Source organism: Puntigrus tetrazona, chromosome 8, assembly GCF_018831695.1.
Source record: "Puntigrus tetrazona isolate hp1 chromosome 8, ASM1883169v1, whole genome shotgun sequence".
NCBI classification, from domain to species: domain Eukaryota; kingdom Metazoa; phylum Chordata; class Actinopteri; order Cypriniformes; family Cyprinidae; genus Puntigrus; species Puntigrus tetrazona.
In genome coordinates this window covers 9,462,450-9,489,230 of record NC_056706.1, presented here as the reverse complement: position 1 = coordinate 9,489,230, position 26,781 = coordinate 9,462,450, and the positions used below count along the sequence as shown (strand labels likewise).

The window sequence follows — 26,781 nt, the reverse complement described above, 5'->3', positions numbered from 1 at the left end:
TTATCTTTTCCATCTTGACAGAGCAATTAATCTCAAATGCACTTAAATCACATAACCAATTGAACTCATTCTGCCATAACCTGACTAACATTCACACCCATTAAGACATTGAACATTACAAGATCTTTTTATTATTTTTTTTTTTTTACAGAAACCAGAAGCCTTTTGTAAAACAAGAATGACGGCTCTTTGTGAGGCATGCAGTACAAGCGGGGAAAAAAAACTCACAAATTTTATGCACCGGCATGCCTTAATGTTGCATATGGTAATTCCACTATAACTGATACTGTAAAACAAAAACAAGTGTCTGCACATATCCGTGCAACATATCCACCTTTAATCAAATAGACTGGCACCAATATACATAATGCATTTATATCACTTGCTCTGCATGTCCAATCCGTCCCAGTTAGTCATGTTTAAATTATATTTCAAAGATGGGCTCTTTTGAATTAATGATGATAATGAAATTGACATAGCAAAATGTTGTCAGCTTTAAGGGAAATCATGTGGTAGGCCTTGTTGGCCTTTCTTTCTTTCTTAATTTTATAAAGTGGTATACGAGTTCGAGAAGATTTAATACAGTTCTAACCAAAACCAATTGTAAAAGCTGAAAAGCAGCTGTTAAATGAAACGTATAGGTGTCATTGTTCGTTCCCCATTCACCCCGTTTCTCATGAACTGACATTTAGAGCTGCACTCTTAAAAATAAAGGTTCCAATTACAACCAAAAGGATTTTGCAGCCAGTTTTCTTAGCAGGACGTATTTAAGTTTCACAAAGAGCACACAGTATCTGAAAACCTTACGATGAAACATCAAGAGCTTTAGTCTCCAAAGAACCACATAGCTCACATACAGCCCAACACGGTTCTTGAATCTAAGAGAGTTTGAGTTTGCTTTAGTATGGCTGGTGGGTGTTTATGTGTGTTTGCTTTGCTTCCTTATCTTCCAGGTGTTTGACCTATTCAACAGCTGTTTGCATTCCACCAACTAAGTAGGTTGTGCTTTGTCAGAATAGTATTTTTCCTCTTCTCAACATGAGGGTGAATTTTCATGAATGGCTGGCTCTTCAGCACCGGTCTGTCTTCCGCTCCGCTGTGAGACACGGTTTTTGTCGTAGTCCCCCTGTTTCAAATTCAAATAGCCATTGCGCTGTCTTTTGTTATCCTTCAAGGTTTGTGGACTGGAAAAAGAGAAAGAAGTGAGTGAAGTCCCTAAGGGTGAAAGCATTTTAAAAGAACCCAGGAGGGAGAGCAGATGAGAAAGAGGTGAAAAGAGGATTTGCCATGTGGAGATGATGTCCTTGAGTGAAGGAAAGTTAAGATATGGGTAGGATTGCAGCCTGCTTTCTCCAGCAACAACTCTGGTTTGGACAAGTATTGTTCTTTTGAAGCAAAAACTCAATTTTCTCACTGTCTACATGACTAAAGGTCTCAAGCTCGATAGCAGTCATTAGAGCTGTTCAGTTTTTGCATTGTGAATTGGGTTATTATCATCCATCTTCTTTGTTTGGTTTCAGTCCAGCTTAAGCGCTCACATTTTTTCATTTCGACAGTCCCTGAGGCTCCCATGATTCATGACTGAGGGTGGCATTTGTGTGAGCTTGCCATTGACCTCTTCGAGCGCACATACAAAACCACTCATTACACACTGAATTATCATTAGCACCACAGCGCACAATGTGTGAAGTGCACAGGAAGTGTACGACTAGGAATAGATCGGTTTCAGTGTTCCCTTTTTAACTCCATTTGTTGCGCTGCAGTTTTTATGAGCAAGAAATGAAGCAGTCACTTGCTCTGTAGTTGGATCAATGATGTGTAAGAGTGCCCACGATATTTTTTTAAAATCTACTTGAAAACATTTAATTTGAACAAGTTCTTAGAAATTTGCTCTTTGTTCATTTGGTACTATTTATATGAAAAGCTTTAGTTTGGTAACTCTAAAAATGTCAAGTGGTGTAACCAGTAAGTGCCAAAAAACTATTTCCTATTTTTATTTATTTATTTTTTAATGGAGCACTTTTTTCCCCTTTATTTTAATATCAGAATTTAAAATTTACCCTAACATTTTAGCCTGGATGCCCCCCTCAAAAAGGAATCGTAAATTCATTAAACTGTTGTATTTAAATTAAGAAATTAAAACACGCTTTTTTTTTTTTTTACAATCTATTCATTGTATGTGTGAATTACATTTTTAAAGTTTTTTTAAATAAACTGATAGAACAAAAAGTTAGACATGACCCAGTTATATTTCTGTTCTCGCTCCTAACAACTTCAATTCTGCTGCTGCCGTTGTTTTTAATGCACTTTACATCTTAACAGACTGTTCAGCGGAGCCCTTCTAATCCCCAGCAAACACAGAGCTTTTTATTACCAGCCTTAGGTTGAGATGTGCAACTTTCCCAACGTGCTTCGAGCCCTAGCAGACCTACTGCTGATTTTACTAGGATGTAATTCCAAGGATATTCTCAAATGTGATTGGGAGGGATTAGAAGAGGTGGATGAAGGGAAATGGAGAGAGTGTTCCAAGTTTTCTTGAATAGGTGCCCTGTTCAAGTGCGCCCTTTCCCCCCAACAGCCGCACTTCACCCCTCAGTGCAAGTGTTGAGGCCAGTGTGTCGATGGAACAGGTGCTCTGGGCACAGGGGGCACACGCGCGGACAAACACACATGCACGCTTACAGTTGCCCTTGGAGTTTTGCGTCACCTGCGGCTGCTTAACACCCCCCCCGCAAACCCTTTTGAGACCGTATGTGGCCAGAGGGGCGCCGTTCACTCGCACTCCCCAACACAGGGCCCCTTAACTCCCTCCATGTCATTTGCGTCCTCTTTATCTGTCTTTTACTGTCATCTGGTTTCCTTCCCTTTTCTTTCTTTTCCTTTTGTCAGCCCTCGATTTCTCCATATCTCAAACCGTCCCTTTCGCCGTCCCTCCCTTTTTGGCACAGAGCTCGGTCTTTCTTTCTCTCCCTACGTCTTTCTGTCTCTCCCTCACTCTTGTCTTGATGTCAGGCCCTTCCAGACAGAGTGCTTTCTCTCAGTGTGCTGTCAGGCTAAAGGACACTGCCCACTGGGGCTCTGAAAGGAACAAATTGACCGGAACAATGTTCTCACTTAGCATGTAGAGCTTGCCGAAAGAGAAGGTGAGAAGCACACTGGGCCCGAACAGAAACTGCACGTTGAGATGCCCACCCGCTCTTTCATTGGCCTCATCTCGCAATTCCCTGTTTTCCCATCACTGGTTTATATCTGTTGAAGGTTAGTATAGGAGTTGCAGAGAGGGAGCAATAAATGCATTAACCAGTGACCTCTAAAAACCTTATTTCCCATGATTCTTCTGCCCCTGGAGGGTTAATCCTTCTCCTGACCTGCCATAAGGTGGTGCTGGAGGTCATGGCTCCTCCCATTAAAATGTAATAGAGCTTCTCTTCTATTCCCCCTTCAGCGAAGTCCCCTTCTCCCTGCAGTTTTATTACATCCATCTTTCATCTTTTTCTTCCTCTTTTCTACATTGTTTCTGATTTTTCACATCTTTCAAGTGGAGCCAAATAAGTGAGCTTAGAATGCAAAAACCTCCTAATTAGGTGAGTGTGAACATTGTTACTTGGTCTGATTTGACTGTATAGCATTTCCTTTTATTTCTTTTTTCCTTTCCTTGAATTATCCCTTTGTCCATTTATATTCTTTTCTCCCTTTTCTTTGACTTTTCATTTTTTTCATTTTTTTTTGCTGACTACTTTCTTCTTGTTTCCTTGTGTTCTTTTTCTTTTTGTTTCTTTCACTTGTTTCTTTATCTTCTTTTACTTTCCATTCCTTTGACTTCTCATTTTCCTTTCCTTTCCTTTCCTTTCCTTTCCTTTCCTTTCCTTTCCTTTCCTTTCCTTTCCTTTCCTTTCCTTTCACTATTACTTCCACTTCCTTTTCATTTACCTTTCCATTTCCTTAATGTCTTTCATTTCTTTTTTCTTTTCCTTTGCATTCTCATTTCCTTCGCTTCCCATTCCCACCCTTCTCTTTTTGCCCAAACTGATAGACTTTACAGTTGTTGCGTAAGCTACATAAATACACCGATATGCGTAAACAGCAGGCAGGATATCAGAGATTGAAAGAGTTTTGTGTGCGGGGGGCTGTGTGTGACTCTTTCAGAGCACAGAGAGAGCTGTGAAAGGAGATGCTGAATGCGATTCTAGGCCTTCGGCTGAGAGAACGAGGTGATGAGAAAAGATGGTGGGCGACAGGAGATTGTTAGCCTGCATGGGCGTGAATAAACAGAGCAAGTGTGTGTGTATGTGCGTGAGAGAGAGACAGACAGAGGATGTGTGAGAGGGTAAGAAAGAGTGAAATGGAGAAAACTAGATTGTATGTGTGTAAATGTGTTTCACTGCCGCTTATTCTCTGAGGCCCAGTCACATCTTCCTCACGCAGTGGCAGCAGAAAGATTTGTTAATGAGGGGAGATGCTAACAAGAGGCAGCAAAATAAGGAGCTGGAAAAATACTGCCATTAAGAGAAGAAAGAGGCTGGTTTGTACTGTAACCCATACGCTCACATAAGTCCTGTTTACACCTGATATTACCATTCATCTCATTCTCAGGTGATCCAATCACAAGGGGTCAAATGAGGCATTGGTTTTTTTTATTTGCATCTCAAATGTGCCTCTTGTGAGCACTGTGATCGGATTTCAAGGGAGGGTCTCTAATTTTGTGATTTCTTATGCTGGTGTATCGCTGCATGTTGATTAAAAACTATTGCGTTCCATAATTTTGGTCTGAATTTCACATGAATGATTTACCTGATCCGTGTTGCTGCATGTTGGTGTCAGTCAAACCAAAGAAGTTCTGTGAATCCCTATAGATGTATTCAATTGGGTGTTTCCAGATTATTTTGTTTTGTATGATTGCTTTTAAATCCATAATTTAGAAATATTGTTTAAATATTTTTGTCATGAACCTCTTTGATGTAAAATATTTACTTTAGTTACTTAAGTGTTTTTAATTTCTGTTATTTAGCAACACATTTGCTCTGGCTTCTGATTTTAAAATGTTTATTATTTTTATTATTATTAATAATAATAATAATATTTTTTACGTTTACATTATATTTTTTTAATTAATTGAACCTCCTTGCAGTTTCCTCACAATCCATAGAGGTTTGCAAACACCAATATTTTTTGAGCAAGCTTTGATTGAATGGTAAGACCACTATTGTCCAGGATGTTGCCTATTAACAATTTGTACTACAGATATGATAGGGCCACATGTTTTGAACTACTTCCAAATGTGGTTTAAATCTTATCACAAACATTTTTACTCATATTCAGCACATACCCCTCACCCAAGATTTATCTTAACACCAAGTGTCATATTAAACAGATTTACACACACTACATCTGTTTTTTGTTTTTTTTTCCCCCTCTTCATCTCACCTCAGGCTACATCTGTCTATCACTCTGTCTCACATATACACAAAAGCACACACCACAACACACAAATCTCACATTGTTGCTTGGTGTTTTTGGCTGGCACGGCTCTGCAGCTGGTGTGAGAACACAGTCTCTCAGGTAGACAGGAAGTGTGTGTGTTGATGAGGAGGATGAAGCCATAGCTGACTCACTGAGCCTCTGAGGACACATTCCCGCTTTTCTGTGGTTAAAAACACCTGAGGATGTTCGTTTTACAGGCTCTCTTTGTCCCCACAGAGGTACTTTATTCGGAACACAATTCTGTCTTTCCTCTCAACTGGAAATCTGCTAAGAAGAGTTGTTTGCACAAGGCAGCGCCACTATTAAATGTTTAACCATCTCTGTGTTTATGGACTTTCCTTTTCCTCTAATTCTTCGGTCCTTTCTGTCTCTGTCCGAGCGGCTTGTTCTCAGCCTCAAGGTAATTAACAGCGTACCGCATTCTGTGACCCACAGGATGCAATCATGCATGAGCGAGAGAGAGAGAGATTGAACAAAGTAGCCCTGAAATGAATGTGGGACTCAAGATGGGAAAAGGAGAAAGAGGGAGAGGGCAAAGGACAGAGGGCAGGAGGAGAGATGCCAGGCAGTGAGGTAATCCTGAGAGCGGATGAGAAAAATGAGCAAGAAATGGGGCTCTGAAGAGGGATTGTGGGTGTTTAACGGACAGGCGGGATGCTGGCGGCTGAAAAACATTTAAATCAAGAACTCAGAGGAACCAATTAATGTATAGAAACCTTGGAGTTCCTGCACAAATCAGCTCACAGAGCCAAACTGAACCCATGCTGTGGAGTGCATCTGGTGACTACCGCTCTCCTTTTGGGTAAATCTCATGAAAATGTGTCCTAGTCATATTTTTCCCCCACACTAAGAAAGCTAGAAATGATATTTTCCCCTTTTTACATTTAAGCACATTTTCCCTTGAAATTCTCATTACTCTTAATGATGATTCTCATTCCTGTAATACTGTTTTCTCGTTTTGTATGTCTTTCCATCTTAAAACAATCAATACATTATTTCAGAAATATAAATAAATTTATAAAACCTACACACATTTAATATGTGACTGTGGGCCAAAAACCAGTCATTAAGGGTAATTTTATTTAATATTTTTAACTGAGATGTAAACAACATCAGTAAGCTTCCTGTTGATGTATGATTTGTGAGGATAGTGATATATTTGGCTAAGATATTATTTGAAAATCTGGAAACTAAGGGTGCAAAAAAATCTAAATATTGAGAAAAAAAAACCCTTTAAAGTGGTACAAATGGAGTTCTTCGCAATGCATATTACTAACCAATTTTTTTTTTAGCTATTTATACGTTAGAAAATTAATAAATATCATTGTGGAAAATAAAGGAATTGATCATTTTGACGCATATAATGTGTTGTTTTGTTTTGTGGTCCAGGGTCACATATTATATAATAAGGCTGTAACAATAGGGATGTTATATCTATGAATACTATGTCTGACTTTCATAAAGCCATAAATGGATTTCAAAAGACATGAGCTATAAGGTTGCATTATGAAGATCATTTGGTGAGCTATGCTTTAATGTATCATTCGTTTTTTTTTAATTTGCAGTTTGCAATTAGTTTACATGATGTTTTGTTATAGCGTTGTGAATATCTTGGATTCATCTCTCTCTGACTGTCTCTGCACGTTTAATAAAGCTTTATTGCCATACTACAATACAGTACAACAAAGAGCTATTCATGACTTTAACTACAGACAAGACATAATAATGTACCAGCAGATCGTAGATTCGTAGTGATTGGAGCTTATGGTGGGTGAAAGAGAACACTTAATATTGAACCAGAGATGAAAAGATATCACTCTTCTGCTGAGGAGAATGGGTGTGTGTGTGTGTGTGTGTGTGTGTGTGTGGCCGAGGCCATCTGGAGGCAACAGGTCTAGTGTCAGCGGGCAGTTGCTGTAACACAGTCTGGTGCTCCCTTGGGATGATGTCAGACACACACACATAGACACCATACGAATCAATCTGGCGTTCAGTTGAAACGCCCTGACAAAAAGCCAGAAATCTTTGATGTTGAGTGTCCTCGCTTGTTAAGAGCACTTCTCCATGTGGGGAAAACACAGCAATTTTGGGCTCATGCATGTAAACAGAAGACAGGGAAAATGGAGAGCGAGAGAGAGCTCTCATCCGTTTGATTAGGGATTACAATTCTTGGTTTCAGATGACAATTTGCTAATGTATTTCAAATCAATTGCAGCACATTCACAGTGATGGATTTTGCTCTAGTGAAGAGGAATAATGCTAATCAGATTCTGTAGTCTGTGTGTGTGTGGTGGCATATTTGTATTTGTATGTTAATGTTTTTCACCCCCGTGTGCTCATAAGGACTTGAATGGATTTGTGTTCGAATCGTTTAGTGAGACAGGAGCCTGACTGCTCACCCCGCTGTCAGGCTTCTGTGTTTCCTCTCTTCTCAAATCCCCCATGTGAATATTCATACCCCCTTTCAAGCCTTTTAATAACTTGTTTTTGTGGTCAGCATCAGAGGCGGCTGGCATTTCTGTGTCAGGCCGAATAGAAAAAGAGAGACAGAGGGGGAGAGAGAGAGTGACAGATTTTCTGAGTTGAGCTGTGAAGCTTAGCTCAGCCGTTAGCATCGCTAACTACCACCTCAGCATGCTAAATCCTGCAAGTGTTCCTTTTGGTTTTTTTCATAAATTTGCACTCTCAGTGCACAATGTCATGTCAACGGTTAGTTCAGCTACAATTTTCATTCTGACATTTACTCACCCTCATGTCATTCCATCCAAATCTGTGTGTGGAGAAAAACTAACAAATAAAAAGCATTGTTATATTTGTCTAAAATGAGAGATTTTCATAATTTTTTTTTTCAATTAATTGTTTTTTTCATCCTTGTGCTGTTCCAAACACAAAAGATATTTGACAACTGACAGTTTTGCTTACGATTAATCTCCATCATGTGGACCAAATGTGATTTGAGGCACTCTTGAAAGAAGAAAAATATGCATTTACAATTAAGTAAAATGTTATTTCTTAAAATAAGTCTTAATATTGCATGCAGTTATGTCTTTAATTGAATGAAATTTAATCACTGAATTAGTGAGTGGCCCTAATGGCACCAAATTAGTCCAATTTATGAATCAATTGTTCTTTTGACTCGGTATTTCTCAGTGAATCGATTCTCTGTTCGCAAATCTGAATTGATTCTCGAGTTAAGCTCTGATATTAACAGCACAGTAGTGGGCAAGATTATTAGTAAATACTGCCTTCGTATTATACATATTACTTCTGTTTGTTATGAACAGGAAGGTTTGTAACATATGGTGCTTGTCATTTTTATAGCCTGACACAATGAGTACGACATCATACAGTTTTTGAACAACATGAGGGTGAATAAATGGTGACAAATATGTCATTCTTTTGGCTATCTGCAGTTAGCTTTTGAAAGATGTTTAAATACTTGTAACTATTTTCTGCCTGTTATCTTAAAGAACAGAATTAGTCTCTCCGTCCCCTTTCTCCGCACACACAAGACCTTTGGCATAAGAGAGTCTTGTATCCTGGGCAGGCAGCCTGGCAATCATGTGACACACTCTTCCTCTTTGTGCCGCAAGGACATCTCTCTCTCTCTTACACACAGAAAGTCACAGAATGCTTGTTTATGCTTTGCTAACAGCCTAACCTTTAAACAATTATCAACTTGCTCAGTATAAATAGCATAGCATGTCACCCCTGCTTTATTTCACCCTCTCCCTCAGCCTGCCCAGCACCACCGCCGCCGCTCTCCTCAAGGAAACCTGATACCACCAGTGTAAACTCTAGAAATGATCAGCCGGAGACCATCGTCCCTGAGAACGCTGTGCTCTGTCCTCCTGCCCCATGTCTGTCATGACTTCGAGATCTGCGAGGGGTTACATGAAGCACAACACGCCGTGGCACGGGGTCACCACATTAGCGCTGCTCAACATGCGGCTCCTCTTTGCGCCGAGGGAGCCGCAAGGGCTGGTGTGGAAATACTGAGCAAATTGGCTGGGATTTTTAAACCTTTCCAGATCACGCTAGGAATATGTTGTGGTAAACAATCTCGAGTGCTTTTTTTTTTTAATGCTAGGTTTATTGATGAATCTCTGTATGAGGGAGTTTAATTGCATAGCCGCAGGGTCGACTGCACAATCTCTCCGACACTGCCAAATGTTAAAGATGGCATTTGGGCTTTTAAGGCCGCAGATTTTCTTTTTGTTATGCTGGCTTGTTTTGGGGAGGTTTCACCTGCCTTGTTTCTCACGATTGTCGTCTGTACCATAAGTGGTGACACTAAAGTTTCTTTGAAGCAGCGTAGCGGAGGAACAGCCTTGTGGAAGAACAGCTTGGGGCTCCTTGGGTCAGATTTCTCCACTTATTTATTAGATAAGACTCTCCTGGACAGCTGGACCAGTTGTTAGTTTTCATAGCCGCACTCTTGCGCTTTCTCTCATGTCCCCTTTTAGAGTTTCGCATGGGTCCACCGAAGGTAAACATTCTCTACGCTGCGATGTTTAGTTTTATAAACAGACTGTAAGCTAAACCTAACAAATGCTTGAAAGTTAGATTTGTCAGCGGACGTCAAACATGCAACACACAGGCGTAATAAACCTCGCTACTGAATGCAAAAAGCGCACACACGAGACATGACAGAGTAATTACCATGTGGCGGCAATAAAAAAAAAACACTAAAATTCCCCACTGTGAAAATTAATCGAGCCTAAAATTGTGATGAAAGTGAGAGATTATGTCTCTGACGGTACGGCCAGGAACCATCGTGGACTGTCTAATGCATATTGCTCATACTGGCAAGTACTTTCTCCATCACTGGCTCGAGTTTAGACTCAGTATCAGTTTGATTCAGTTTAAATTTGGTTTTATTTTGATTTGATTCATTTGGGTATGCTTATGCTCAAAGCTGTATTTGGAACAGTAGAGACGTTGGGTCTTATTGACTAAACGTTGTACGTACAAATTTCTGTGTGAAATGGATGTAATGTTATTTACATTAAACATTAAAAATGTAAGTATAATTAGATGTCCAGTATTATAAATAGGTCCAAACAAAAATCACCTGATTTATCCTCATATAAATGGTAATTATTGTGTCTCACCTTGTGTTTGGAGACATGGCACACTTAACTGCTTGAAGACGTTGTGACACATGCTCTAAGGAGAGAGCGTGTCTTTAGAAAGCGCACAGATACGTTTGCTCAGAGTGACGAATGGCTGTTCAGTCACTTTAGGTTGCCCAGAGAAGTCCTTATTGACTTTAAAGTTGCTTTTCTATGCCATACTTGTCTTTCTCTGGGCAAGTTCCGCTTAACCGAAAACCCTTATATGTGGCTGGTTTCGGGGTTTATTATGCAAATTACTAGCCTTGTGCACATGGGCAATCATTTAGATGACCCCAAATTCACTCAAATTCAACAGCAAAACAGGTTTAAGAACAAGCTTGTGTGTGTACACGCGTTTAATGAATTAGGTGGAAAGTTATCATGAGTAAGCTCAATACGTGCATATAGATACGAAAAAGCATACAATTATTAGTGAATGTTTTTTTTATTCTTGTGATGGCAAAGCTGAACTTTTAGCAGTCATTAATCCATTCTTTAGCGTCACATGAAGTAGTTTTAATATGCGGATTTAGGGCAGGGAATATGTATTATCAATTCTGAAAACAGCTGTTTTTATAAAACCGTGATGCACAGGATTCTTTGATGAATAGAAAGTTTAAAACAAAATAGCATTTATTAAAAATGGATGTAGAAATACAAATATTGTAGCACTGTAAATGCTTGCTGAATACAAGTATCAAATTATTTAATTGACCCCAGATTTTGAATGGTATTGTACATCTTTTACAGTTTCCATTTTTCTTGCATATAAAGGAAGTTCTCTGTTCGCTATTATACATGGAACCTTGATATTACATTATTATTATATTAATATTTATTTAAAACATCAGTAACAAGTCAAAGAACCATGCAGTTCAGTCACTATTTATTTACCAGATATTATCAATACAATCAAATGCTAAAATTTAAAGCAGTCAATTTTTTTTTTATGTAGTATAGCCTATTCAAATATGATAACACGATTTTGATTTGATACTGTAATCAGTGCATTCAAAAGATAAAACTGAGGTTTAAATGATATAATAAAATAACTCATTGCTTATGATTGTAAACACTGGAGATGCAAATGTGGCCTTTATGTCTTTGTCATCCATGTCGGAAGAAAATCTGGAAGTCATTGTTTGCTTCCACCTGCATCTTTACATAACTGCTCATCTTGGAGGTGAGTTATTGAGAAAGAGCAATAGATGAGAGAATGGGAAAGTGCGTGTTTGACTCTCTTTTGGAGACAAGTCCTCTGCATCAGCAGCGGCAGCAGCGGGTGTTGTGGCATTGCCCCATTTGCCTGTCAGATTGAAACCGGCAGCTTCTGAAAAAGAGAACGGCTGAGCACGGCCTCTGCGTCTCTGCAGGCAGCTGCTGCTTGGAGCCGTTCATTAATATAATAACTCAGCTCTGTATTTCTCCTCAGCCTCTGTCTTTTTCTCACCCCTCTGAGAGAGTTCACCGCTGGTGGAGCTGTGTGAACCCAAGGAGAGTTCAGACCTCAACCTGGAGGAGCTTCACTCAGTATGTCGCTTGTCTTTTATGTTTATACCCAAAGTCAACATCTAAGCGTTTTTAGTTCTTTCATTCTCGATTTCTCCCTCTCTTTAGACTCATTCTTTCTCTCTGTGCTACTTGTAGATTTTTTTTTTTTTATGTCAGAAAGATATGACACTTTTTTTTTTTTTTCTTGTTTGCTTCAAATGAGCTTCTGTCTTTCTCCTGCGTTTCCTGTTTCTTTTTCCCTTTGTACCATAAGAACAAAGTGGCAGTTGTAAAGCACAAAGCTGAAACCTTTACGACCCTGTAGTTGTGTGTGCATATACTCTCGCTGGTCTCTGGAGCGACTGTGAGCCACATTTGCAGGCCGCTCTCATACTTAACAGGTTAATTAGAGGATTTGTGTTAATGAACCGAGATTCTGATTAGACAGGCCCTTATGCGTTTGTACCCTGTAGGGCTGCATGATTATGACAGATTATAACTGTGAATTATTTCTGTTGATGCTGTAATCATGATTATTAAATTCAATTAATAGTATTTGCTTTAAGAGAAGTCAGATGTAGTTGGACAGAAATAATCCAGTCAGGTTATTTGCTTGATATTTAGTAATTCTAAGATTATCAGCATTTGTTTCCGTTACAAAAATTCCTAATCAGTTTTGTTTATTGTTTGGTAAACAAATTAGCCTATTGTTTAAATTGTTAGTGTATTATATTATATTATATTATATTATGTGTGCAATGAAACAGCACAGTGTCAGACACAAATACAAAACACCATCAAGATGGTGTCTTGATCAAAAATGTCTTTGTAGCCTATTATTTTGACTGAAATTAAGATGATTTTTTTACTTCCAAAAGCTGTACATTTAACAGCATTTTACTGTAAAATTCTATTAAATATTTATTTATTATAGTTTCATCATCCATTAAAGAAGTGTTAGTGTTAACACATTTTTAACATAGTATTTCTAATGGTTTCAATTCTGATTTCTTTTCAGTCTTATTTCAGTAGTTTTTTGTATGTTGGATATTTTTCCGATTAATGTGTTCCTGAATTAACTTTTTTGCTATTTTGTACATCAGTAAATCAAGACCAAATTGAAAGTCAGTGAATGAGGAACTTCAAGCTGGCCCACTTAGTAGCAGGAAAAATATGTTGTTCACATTTTGAATAAATTATACACGCAAAGTGATCAAAGTGACAATACCAGAGCACTCCCATCCCATTAGAATCTCTGAAGCTTTCTAGAATCCACCTGAACATAGAACATAAAAACAGTCCTATGGCTAACAGTATGGTTTAAACACCCTGATTTACCATTGCATTTGTGCACAATTGTGATTTTGGTTGGGGTTTTTTTCTGGATAAACTGTACATTCCTAGTGCCCAGGGTGCAGTGATGGATGTGGGGCTTGCCTTGGTGTGAATCTGGGCATCGGAGCTCAGTGCTCATCCTGGCCTGGCTCAGTAATGAAGCAGCACGGTTCTCGCCTGTCGCTGTGAGGGTCTTATCAGCCGTACCTAGCTGCTTCTTGACAGTCCGTGTGGCTTATGAGATCCCTGCGGAGACCCCCTTGACCCACTTAGACAACTTGCAGTAAGTACAAGTGAGTAGGGTGCTGATATCGTTTGAATCTGGAGTACTTTTCCAGAATAAAGTGGACAGCGTTGCTGGCCTCTGCAAGAGACGAAGGATGTTTTAGCTGAAGACCTAAGCACACTAGATTAGAGTTGAAATATTGCTGTGATTATAGGGAGGGGTCTTGTATCCCAGACTGACTGTAGACGGGGGAATGGAGATATGAGTCTGTTGTGTATTCAGGTCTGTTCCCCTGCTAAACCTTCCTGATTAATTCTTTCCAAGCCGAATCCTGAGAGAGTCACCTTTTTCCTTAATCACACTCTCTTTCTCTCTTAATGTGTGCAGGTTTATAAAAGCAGTGTTTTTGCCATTTGCCATCTTACCTGAACAAAACCAGATGCCACCATCAATGTTTGTCAAACTAAAATTGAAGACTCTTTATGAAAGTATGCAAATGCAGATTTTTCTAGCTACAGAATGTATTAGAATTCACTTGATAGTGCAACACAAATACCATTCAAAAGTTTGGGATGGTAAGATTGTTTCTTTTGCTATTTGGAAATATATTAATGTGATGGCAAATCAAATTTTTTTGGAGCCATTCATTATTCTAATGATGAAGAAAGATGTTTTTTAAGCACTCTAGTATATGATATATCAATCCCTAATTAAACTACAAATACTAAAGGAAAAGTCAAATATTTTGTAGGTTAATTTATTGAGAAATAGAGCATGATGAGATCTCTTTTGTGTTAACTGTTGTCACAGTTGTACAACGTACAGATTCATTTTTTTCTTTTTAAGCATTTGCATGCTTGAATATAGTATGGTTTCCACTCTTTCTTTATGGTTGTTAGATTTCTCGAAAAAGGAAAAAAAGACCTAGCTTCTTGATGAAAACTCGGCTCTCCAGGGATCACCCTGAGCTGACCTGAAGCCATTTCTCTGCATTGCATTACCATGCTCATTAATGATAGGGATTAGGACCATGAACAGCGGCTAAATCTTGACACTAGCAATCAGAGACTGGAACAGGACTGTAATTTCCTTAGTCACACTCTATCTGATATTAGTCGCGTTCGATAACCGTGTCTGATATTAGGCATATCTTGTAACCAGGCCCACACAGAATCTGCATGAAAATCTCAACCAAATTGGACCACCCTTCTTTTAAAAGAAACCAACTGCTCTTTTTATAAAATATTTTAGCTAATTTATTGATTTATTTCTGCTCTAAATAATCAAAAATGTTTTCAGCATTCTGATGCTTCAGCATTCAAGATTTTTTTTTCTCACAAATCAGCAATTAAAATATCCAACAGATACCTTCTGGGTCTGCTGACAACTTGATAACTATGTTACAGAGGCGTAGTCTTGAACTAGGTCATGAATACACTTCCATCACACACATCTACGTGCTATAGTGTTTAAGCATGTTTAAGAGATGAGATCTGGTGGCACTGAAAATGGAGATTGATCCCAACAATTAAGCGACATTTGCTAGCAGAGTCATGCTGATGTATTGAACTTTGGAAAGTTAATAATGGCTGTCTTGTTTTATATATCCAATAAAAAGCAGCAGGTGTAACATCCTTAATATCAGTCGACGGCAAAGACCCGAAGACTCCCGACAAGCAGTTTGAATAATAACCCACCTGCTTTCTTGCTGCTCAATATGCGGCTTTAAAGAGGCTTGGAGACGTAGCGGATGCAAAAACATATAAACACGCCGTTTTAGGTAAACAGTTTTATGATAATTACCACACAGAGAAGCAACCGTGCTTAAAAATGCAGATATGAAAAGTGAGCCTAAGAACGCAAGAGGAGAAGAGAGATGCGCCACTTGCAGGCTGCAGGAAATGGGGTTGTGTATTTTGATACAACCGGAACACACACAAATAGCCACGTTATTTCAGGAAGCGTTGTCCGTTTTTTTCTGCTTATAATAGCATGAGGGAAAATGCACTGAGCCCAATTGGTCCAATCACGTGTTTTAAGAGTATTTTGACAGTAATGACAATGCTTTATATAGAGGACAACATTACCCACTTGCCATTACCGAACCGGCTTAATATAGCCAGATGGGAGTGACCCTGCTAAAACAGCCAAGGAAGACGTAATGCTGTCAGGATATGATACAGTTAGGCTTTGTTACTGTAGGGCAGCCTGATTTTAAGGCGCTCTTAGGGGGCAGAGCTCTTGAGGCTGATGCCCAGGTTAGTGGTGGTCTAGCTTCCAGAGAAGTCCCAGAGTAGCTCTGCATCTAACCAGTGACCTGATTACCGCCAATTAAGTACATTGCATCAGTGCAGCCATCCAGGGTGCCCAGAGAGAACCCCGGGTAGGATGTCTAAATGTGCTGCGTGTGCTGATTTAGAAAGACACTGGTTAGAGAACTCTGGAGCTCTCTTCTGGGGATGGAGGGCAAGGCCATGAGGCCGTTTAAGTCCCTTGATGTGTGTTGGTGTGTGTCCTCTCCTTCAAGGGTTTTCAGCTGTGTTGAGTGCCTCTATTAGACCTTGAGTCTTATACAGAGAACCATAACTCAATGCAGTGCTACTGCAGCCCTGTAGAGCAAGGTTTTTAATTTGCATTTTAATGCTGTTTTCAGATTTAATTGACATGACACACTAGTTTTATTATATTTAACGATGTTTTTGATGGTTACAGTTTAGTTTTAGTGTGTTTTTGCTTCATTTTTATACTTATATTTTAGTCATTTTAGTAAACAACCTATTTGAGGTAAGAATCTACATCTTTATTAACAAATTGCAAAAATGGAATACAGTGTCAAATACACAGATAACCACAAAAAAAAAACTCTAGATGATGTCCTTCTTGTTTTACTTTGTTCTTCCCAACCTTGTTATATAAGGGAAAAATAACATATTTTCTTACTAGACATGGTCCAATGTTGTTCTTGATATGGGCAAAAGCATTTTGGGTAATTTTTTTTTTTTTTTTTTGGATCTTAAGCTGCTTGTGCGTTATTCAAGTTTTTGTAAGGCTTTTAAACAAATCATTGGTGTATCTGTAAACAATTGTAATTGTAAGTTTTGGAATCAAACCCACCCAAACAAGACTGAATGCAGAATTCTTTAATTGTTCACAAGTGCTTTCTTTTTAAGTTTGTAGTTAAAAAAAAAGACAGCAGCAAGCTATGGCTTTGACATATGACATGGTCTGAGATATGAACCAAATCCTTGCATGTAAGTTGCTTACATCAGAATGAAGAGTGATCTGCAATTTCCTGCCGGTCATTATGATTTAGTTTCTGTCCGTTCTTGTTATCCGTATCGCCAGCATCTCTAGCCATATCGCCTGTGGGATGTCTTCACCCACTCAAGTCAGACTATTCCGCCATGCGTTGAGTGCTCTGACTGTTAAAATGATTAATTTTTATTGTGCATTTGTTTCTTTTTAGTTTCCATTTGCTTTGCACTCGTTATTTTATTGCCGGCTTAGGTATTGTTTTCAATCCGATCGTTTTTTGCTAACTATATAGTGAGGTTTGTGTGATTGTGTGAGAGTCGTTGAAGTCTCCAGCATGAGCTGCATAGTTTCCGCTACAGCATTCAAAGGTCTGTTTTGGAAGGACATAGTGTGCTTTTGGCCAGGAAACGTACATGGAGATGAAATGAATGAGCCTCTGGTGAGGGTTATGATGAAGGGTGAGGGAAAGTGAGGTTGGACGAGAGTTTGAGTCTGGGACTAAGGGGGGATATGCACTTACACAAGCACACACATCCTGGAAGCCGTGTTCCTGAGTGGGAGGAAAAGAGGCCGATGGCTCTTAGTCAGATCATTACTGAGAATCATCATCATTTCCAATCAACCGTTGGAAGGAGTGTTTGAAAATGTGAGACAAAGCGTGGGGGTGTGACACTGTGTAACCGAATGACATGGCGTGTGTGTATATTTATTGCAATAAGAAGACTCATTTGTGTGGAGTGAAACAAGAGCACAGACACTTGGATGGGTCTGATAGATTTTTAGCTCTGACTCCGGAACCGAGGAAGCCCCAGAGACACTCGTTACTTAATTAACCACAAAATTAGATGAATGATAAACAGAATAGAAAGAAAGCTCTCCCCCTCTTTCTCCTTTTTTTGTTTTTCACTAGAGACAAGATCTCTGACTGAGTTGCAGGCTATTTGCTGATTTGTCTGCAGAGGGAAATATGCTTTAGCCCAGGCACAATTACGCTGATGGTGTTAAAACAATATTGCGGCTTTGATGTCTAAAGTCTTTTTTGTATGTGAAGCCTCTGATGATCACAGTAAATAGCTCTGATTATAGTAAGGCTTCATCAACAGAAGGGTTGGAGGGACATGGGGTTATTTTAAGTGTCTAAACTGTATATATTAAAGATGAACTCAGGGTTTCCTGTTGCAGAGTTAAGTACCAGTTTGAACTGGATAACCCATGTGGATAAGCTACATATAGGTTAATACAGCAAACAGCATATAGTAAAATGCTGAAAGTTTATTCATTATTAAGGTCCTAGGTAATAATGTTTCAAAATTTTATATACGTTTTTGTCTTAACTTTTATATACTTGTATACCTTTTTTGTTATTATAATTAAATAAGGTGTTTTGTCAGAAATTAAATATGACACTACCTTGACTAAGGTCTGTTAGAATGAATGTTGGCTATTTGTTCTGTCTGTTGCATCAGTTAACATCATTAAACTGGTGCAAAGGGACAAAGAGAAAGTTAAATAACAGCCTAGTACTGTTGGCTCAACCACAGACTCATGTTTGTATTCAACATTATTTATACAGATTACTGCTTTATTAATCCTTAGAGGGACAGTTAGTGGCCCTCTCAGCTCATTAAAGTCTCCATTTATTAAAATGTGGATATTACCGCTCAAAAATTATTGCTGCTGCTCACATTCTTGCTGTAGTTTCAGTTCAAAATTATGTGTAGCTCTTAATTGCAATAATATTCTGTTTGGCCTTGTACCATTGTGCCGTTTAAGGAGTGACAGTCACATTTAAATAAAGAAATTGCTTTTATCACTTTTTTTGTTTGTTGGGAACAGAAGCTACTTCCCAAAGGGCCTTTAAATTTGTAATAATTATGTGGCTGTGAATAAAAAAAGCAATAGTTTGGATAGAAAAGGATACCAATAGTTTAATTTAAAGAAATACTAGTGTTTGTCGTGTCATAAGGTGCAGTAAAAGATATTTATGTTAACACAAAGCTCGGTTCCTGTGTATTATTCAAAATTATTTAGCAGTGAACCAAAAGTCAAGTAGTTTTTTCAGTTTGTCAGTTCTGTTTTATATGAAATGTGCATTTTTTTAAGTTTAATTAGTGATTAATGGTTGTCACATCCATTAAAAATGTGTAAGTATTCATAGGGTTGACACCATATTTGGTGAGTGTGAATGTACCTTTTTTGGAGACCGAATGCTTAATGAATTGGAGGAATTCAGCTTAGAAGTCATTAAAACACTTTTCTGCTTTGTGCTTTTAATAAACATGAGATTGATTAGTATGCACGTACACACCAAGGAGCAACCCAAATTCACTTCTTTTAAGAACTCCATATGCAAATATAGACTTTAAGAGCTGGAAGAGTGTGAGAGAGGAAGATAAATACTCCAAATGGTATTAGAGTCATGTGTGGTTTTGTCTGTGTGTGATCGTTCAAACTGAACCCTCGTTGATAATGTATCTAGGCTATGGGCCTCTTTCCGTCGCTGCATTGTTGCCATTGTTTTCCTCACACACTTTCCCAGCATGCATCAAGAGATTTCTCTCCCCCTGAGCTTTAATTAGTGTTCACACACGCTTCAATTAGTGGGAATAGACACACTAAAACAGTGCCAAAATCTTTTATTCAAGAGAGAGCAAGAAAAAGAGATTTTTTGTGTGCGAATAATGTGCAGAATGGTTTCGTTGTGCGTGCGTATTGGTGAAGTTTAATCCATAGTTGAGGAACAGCACTAGACTTGGACACCACGAGACCACTGGAATCCGAATAAACTTGTACCGACCTCAAAGGTCATAATGTGGCCTCAGTGTGTGTGAGAATAGTTTCATACCAATATCTCTGAGTCATAGTTTTTAAATAGCTTCATTTTTGTCAGAGCCGTGTGCATTAGACAAAGAGCAGTGGTGCTCATGTAGGAAATGTGAGTTGATTTCGGGTGATCCAGTTTTCTTCTTTCATTGTATTTTCTGTGTTTAGGACGATTTCTATTATCAAAAAAATACAATATAGACAGATAAATTACTTTATTAATTCAATTTTGTCTTTGTGATGTCTATGTGTTGTTCAGCAGCCCTAAACTGAAGTTTATGGCCGGCATAAGGACCAACCACACAAGAATCGGCACTTACATCAGAGCACAACGGAGAAATTTCTAACAGATCACACACACACACTTAAGATCTGGCCTCATGCTCTGTGTGGCTCTCCTCCAGTGGGATCTTGTACTCTTGGAAGTGGAGAGCAGCATCTGTCTATGCCCAGGCTGAAATGAGATGGGCGTTTGTAGAGTTCTTCAGATGGTTGTTGAGAGAAGGGTATGGTTAACAGTGTTTGATTCGGCTTTGAACGGACACGGCTAAGGCAGTATTTTCTTAAGTGAGCAGCACTGACCGCCACGGCTCTGGAAAGAGGCCATATTTCACCTGGAGACACTCCTGAACTAAAGATTACTCAGCAGGGCCCACAGCGTCCATACAGTAGCAGGGCTCAGTCGACAGAATAGCTTGCCTGCTATGCAAACAGCCTTGATACTCATGATAAGTGCTGTTGTTATTTACCAAGAGCTGTAAATTGTACACGGATTGCAGCTGTCATTCTAAACCCTGACACAATGTGACCTCAAAATACTGATAAGAAATCAGTATTTTATTTTACTTTTTTGTGTGTGTATGGTTTGTTCTATCTGTTTGGTGGATTTGTGTTTTGATTTGGTTTTGTGTGGTTTTTTGCTTTGGTGGACTTTTTAATTTATGGTTTCATGGATGCATTTTTTGTTTCATGGATAAGTTTAGTGCTATATTCAATAATACTTCCTATATATTAGCAATTATTCATCTGGTTGCATTTTCATATTTTCTCACATGTTTTTTAAGAAAAATCAGAGACGGTGATATAACTCTATAACTCAGAACTCTTTAGATAAAGAGCAAACAGGAAAACCAGGCAAAGTGTTGGTCCCGGGCCCTGTGATGGGAGGGGCCCACTTAAGGTTTTGTATCGTGTAGCACTACTCACAGTGAAAGCGAAGTGGAGAGAAAAAGATGAGAGAGATATGAAGAAGACAAGAGAGAAAGACAGCAATTTAGAGGAGAGAGGAGGAAAAATGCGATAAGCAGAAGCGTAATGAATTCTAATGCATGAGAGAACGGAGAACATCAGCTTTTCTCAGCCCTCCTCTCTGTTTCCCAGCGGCCTCATCCTTATCTCCTCATCTCCCCGTTTTTCTCTTTCCTTATCCTCCTTTAGTCACTCCCGGAAACTCAATATGTTCCTCAACCGACCAATACGATGCAGATGTGACCAGGTGCAAATACAGAGACTATTTGTTACCATTGATTTACCACACCGTTAGAGCAGACATCACTTTGTATATCTCTATATCTAATCTGTCTCTTCTCTATTTCTCCCTTGATCCTTCTAAGGCTCTTGCACGTGACATCTTGCCCCTGCTTAAGTTGGGTCAGTATAAGCGGGAGGAAAAGATTTGGTTCCACATGCATACACTAGTTTGAAGGGGTTTCTTTGATGGGGCATGAAGCCCAGGGGTCTGCGGCGTTGGGCCGCCCTGCTTTTGTGTGTGTGTGTGGTTTGTATTCCTCCATGACTTGGCTGGATTTCTTTTATTAATACTCTGTTGGTACTGGCACAGTGAGGTGGAATAATACTGTTTCCCTTCACTCTTCCTATCAGCACTGAAGGAATGCTGATTAAGGAAAGGGAACTGAGCCCTAAAGTGGCTTAGCACAATGAAGGGTAGGGTATTTAGAAAGCACCGCCTTTCCTGTGGCTCTACCTGGACGTTTTGACACTTTTTTTCCATTAATGAAAGGATGTCTGAGTCAAAGAGTGACTCAGCATAGTTTCAGGCTATTTTAGGGTGATGCGTGACTTCAGCTTCTGATGAGAGATTTGATTTTTCGCCAATCCATGATCCTTATTCGTGAAATGGAAGCAGAACAAATTTTGTAAAACCATTAGTAAATCGTAAAACCATTTGTATGTAAATTGTCCCATTGAAATTTACATGTGAATGGATTTATGAACTATTTTCAGTAGACATTAGTTCTGCTTATTTTTCATGAATAAAACCAAATGCTTAATTTCATATGTCAGTTTTGACAAAGCTATCAAAGCTATTCAACTGGTCAGTCAAATTCCTGAAGAGCCAATAATAGGCATGTTTTAATCTTCAGTTTTCAGAAAGCTGTTATGTACATTTATTTATTTATTTTTTGATGCCGTTAAACTATCAGTTAATCAGACAAATTAGAAGGCGTGTTTTTTATTTTGACCTTCAAGAAATAATGGATATTTTCAAACTTTGGGGGGGCTCAGAGGGACTGCAGGAGAGTTCTAAGTTTTTATTTTTTTATAAATTTATAAAATTTATTTTATTTTATAAATTTTTAGGCCTGGTATAATTAACAATAGAACTTCTATAACAGTATTTATTGTGAAAAGAGCTATAGAAGTGCATTTGAAAATTATGCATCACTGTTATAGTAGGTAGAAAAAATTAATTCAATTTATTTTCAAATATTGTACAGTAACAAAAAAAGCCAGTTAATGTTTTTTTGGTTTTTTTTTTGTGAACAACACAATGTCTTTATAATGTCACACATTTTCCCACAGACCATAAATGGGTCTTTATACTAGAAAATGTATAGCCGTCTTTATATTTTACAAGCGGGGGCCTTTACAATTGGATCATTATATTTTGGAATCCACTCATTAAAGAAATCATGATATGCTAGTATGAAGAATTAAAGAAATTAGTATTTTCAAACTTTAATAATCATTTACACAGTCATGTCTGTGAAATGTTTTTATTTTGTCTGCAGTTTAAAGTGGCTCAATCACATGGCTGTTATCCCTGGTGGTCCTGAGTGGTCTCTGGAGTGGCCTGGTGGTCTCCTCGTTAGGCCTAGATAACATAAACAGGGTCAGAGGTCGTGTTTATACTGCTGATCCACCTTTGCGCTCATGCCTCATCATCAGAGAGATGGACGGTTTCAGAGGGTGAAGAGCACAAGGTGTCAGTTTTCTTTTTTTTCCTCTCTGTACAGATAAAAGACAGGGGTCACGGACCACCAAGTGCAAATTTCCTACTCCTGCCACTTGATAACCGGCGACGTCTTTAAGGAAATTCAATGTAGACGGCCCTGAATGGGAGAATTAGCATTTAAATAGCAGAACAATTGAAAAATGCATTAGGATACATAAAAAAGAGCCATGTTCCTGCTTTTGCCCACTTTAAGGATCAGAGAGGCGACGAGAACGAGAAAGAGATTACTTTTAAAGCTGCTCCTCTGGAAAAGATAACTAGCTGTCCAGGTTCATTTTAATGTGAGTGTGTGTGTGATGTTCAGACCAGACACACTTTGTCCTTTCCATGTGCTTTATTGCTAGTCACACCTTTGGCTCTTGCTGGCTGTGTAAAATCCCAGACAGGAACATTTTGGCACAATGCAGATGTTTAGGCTGCATTTCCACACTGAAAATATTCGGGATGTGTTTTGAATTGCCTCACAGTTTTAAAAAATGTGAGTGTCACAATTTCAAGCAGATCAAAACATATCTTCAAATGTTTGTGTAGTAGTTTAAAGCTGATATTATCTTAAGCAGAAAAGGAATGTAGGTTTAGACTTTGAAAAATGATCTCACTTCTTCATGACAGGCTCTGAGTATTTATCATTTATGTTAGCACTTTTGCCACAGAAAAGCTGTCACATCTGCCAGAGAGTAAGAATGTGAAGTAGAGATTGTGCAAAAGAATGAATAACAGTCAGTGAGTGACATTTTGTGATACTGTGTCAACTTTTAGGATGTGCAAAAATGCATAAGAAATACATATTCTTAAAACTGACTTGCCTGTGGATTGTCTGAATGACTAGTTGAGTAGTTGGTTTTAAGGAAGCCTACACACATTTAGAGTCACCAATTAGAAAATATTTTGTATATCACACATCTTAAAGAGACTGCTCACCCAAAAATGAAAATTCTCACCCACATGTTGTTTCCATCCAGTTTTCAGAACACAAGAAAAAAATTTTGAATGTTTTTTCCATATAAAAATAAGTGGGTTTGTTCCAATTGATGATTGTAACTCAAGTGCATCATACAGTAAAAAAAAATATAACAAAAAAATAACTGTACAGTCCAAGTACGTTTTTTTTAATTAGTCTGAAGTAGAGTTTTGATGAAGGGCATGAATTAAAAAGAATAGTTCAATCAAAAATGAAAATTACCCCATATTTAACTCACCCTGAAGCCATCCTATAGGTGTATAGTACTTTCTTCTTTTAGACGAACACAGTCTGAGTTTTATTTAAATTTATCTCTTGCTCTTCCAAGCTTGTTAATGCAAATCCAATATATCCATAAGTACTGCGACGTAAAACTAACCTATATGCCTATGCGGAAAATAACATGATTCAGTTATTTACAATATAATTTTAAAAATATTTTTGTTGCGAAAACACATTGATGTTCTTCAGAGGACATGTGACATCCACCCGAAAGCATAGTGTAGGTTAGTTTTATGTCGCAGTACTTGCTGATATATCCAATTTACAGAGCTTAAAAATAATGGCTGCTATTCACCTGCATTACCAAGCTTGGAAGAGCCAGGATACATTTAAAAAAAAAAAACTTTAAAAGACTGTGTTTGTCTGAAAGAAGAAAGTCATATACACCTAGGATGCCTTTGGTGAGAAAAATACAGTGTAATTTTCATTTTTGGGTGAACCATTCCTTTAAGTATTAATGCATAATGTTAATTATTGACTGGTAGCATGCTGAAATACAGCACACTAAAACCCATCTCTAAAAATCCCATCTCCCTTTAAATTCCTTTTTTTTAAATGATGAAAGAAATCTAATCGACTCATCATTTGTTGACCAACTAGCCGGCCAGTTGACAATCCTGACCATCCCTAGTCAATACTTTTAGAGAGATGAAAGCGAGTGGGGTGATTCTTATGCCAGAGGCTCTTTTTTTATTCAATCTTTAAGCTGACCTGAGAGAAGGAACGAGGGGGCGAGAGAAAGAGAGCTCTGGTTAACTGGCAGGGCCCCAGGCAATGAGTATTCAGAGAAAACTTTGATCTTCTGCATGATGATTCTGACCTCATGGTTTCTTCACCACACTCCATTACAACAACGCACAGAGCAAAAGAGACAGACGGCTGTGGTAATTCTTTACTGTGGTCTGTGGTTTGAGGTTTTTTTTGTTTTGTTTTTTGTTTTTTTGAGTAATGGCTACTGTGAAATTAATCAGTCTTGGATTCCCTTTTGCATTTCTTCTCTAGTTTTTGTAGCTAGTTTTTTTTTTTTTATAATGGAACTGAATCCATTACTGACCAGTGAAACTGACTGCGTGACTGGATTTGTGCTTAACTGATTTGGAAATCAATTGGAAAAAGTGTTTCGACTGACATGTAAAGCAACCAGCCACAGTTAGTTTTTATTTTATGTTCAGAATGTAGTGGTTTTTAGTATTGGTCAGAGGTTTTCTTCAGTTGTGATTTCCATATTTATTCATTAAGATAGATAGATAGATCATGCCTTATTAAATTATGCACTTTTGATGCTTTATATTTCTTTGTGGTACTTATTATTTTTGATCAGTTTATAGTGTATTTTATCAGTTTATAATTGATCTAGATGCTGTCAGCTGACAAGAAGTATGTGGTTTTCACAGACTGAACAGCATTGTATGGCCATCAGTGCTTTTTCTCCGCCTTTGAAGAATAAAAACTCTCAGACGGCTTTAAAATTGCTTTTCCTGCTGTTTTTCAAACCTTTAATGTCCCTTAATTAGAGTATTGATCCACTCTAGGTTTACTTGGATCTGAATTACGGACACCTTCGATATAGTCTTGTTTTGTGGCATTAAAAGCCACTAAAACACGCTCAACAAGGCTGTCCCTTGATAAAGCTGCTGCCAAGAATTTCCCAGTGACAAGTACAAATGTGTCTTCGGTAACAAACTGAGAACTAAAGTTTAACTGTTCTTTTTAGCGATGGATTGGAAAAGGAAATGTTAGTACATGCAGCTACCTGGGGTGATTCAATCTGAGCGACGCATGAATGATGCTGAGACAGAAAGAGACAGAGCGAGGGTGTTTACTGGACATAAACGGTCATTTGTATTCAGTTCATGCTAGCTTCCATACTGCCCGTTTATCATTCTTGCCTAGAGGTGGATGTGCGTGCTTTATTCTGGTAGAACTTTATGCTCGCTGCCGAGACATTGTGGATTCCTGTGGAGTGTGTGATGATGGGGTTGTGTGTCTGTGTGAGTTTGTGTCCCCCTTTGGTGGTATAAGATTGCTTAAAAATCTGTGACGGGCCCCAGAGGAGAGTCGATTCAGTCCAACTCAGTGTGAGGTTGAAACCTCCGTGTTTCTCCAGGGTGGTGGATGTGATCAACGGGGTGGGGAGAGACAGGCTGGTGGAGATGGTGAGAGCCAAGGCTGTGCCTGGGGAATCTGATGTGTCTGTGTATGTGTCAGTATCTAGGGTGTAGGAAGAGGGAGAAGCAGCACTGAAGATTCACTTATACTTACATCCAGAGATCAGATTTAGAGATCTCCTTCAAACGTACAGGCGCAGGAAGCAAGACTGCCAGTATGAGCCCTCTCTGTTTATCTGCTCTTAGTCAGAGAAGTCAGTTGACACTTTTGGAACATATGGTGTTATTCAGGTTCAGTGTGGTTCTTCACAGTTATCAGCCCTTTTTTATTATTATCAGATGATATAACATTTAATAGTGCATGCTCATTTCCCCTATAAATTGTAATGTTCTTTCTTGTTATTTCTAAATATATTCTAATTATATTCTAATATTTACTTTAATCT

At 38.5% G+C, this 26,781-nt stretch overlaps 1 protein-coding gene across 5 annotated transcripts in view; it reads left to right on the top strand.

Annotated features, from left to right (window-relative positions):
- The window catches only part of sema6bb (sema domain, transmembrane domain (TM), and cytoplasmic domain, (semaphorin) 6Bb), a 112,179-nt gene that overhangs the window by 1,439 nt on the left and 83,959 nt on the right, over positions 1 to 26,781 (top strand). Inside the window, exon 2 of one of the 5 annotated variants that reach the window (XM_043246892.1) lies at positions 12,031 to 12,128. The exons of 3 other annotated variants lie outside the window; for them this stretch is intronic. The gene's annotated coding sequence lies outside the window, so the exon portion shown is untranslated. Of the gene's footprint in view, positions 1 to 3,493; positions 3,585 to 12,030; positions 12,129 to 26,781 lie in introns of those variants that run through there. One more of the 5 variants, XM_043246895.1, reaches the window with a different exon arrangement.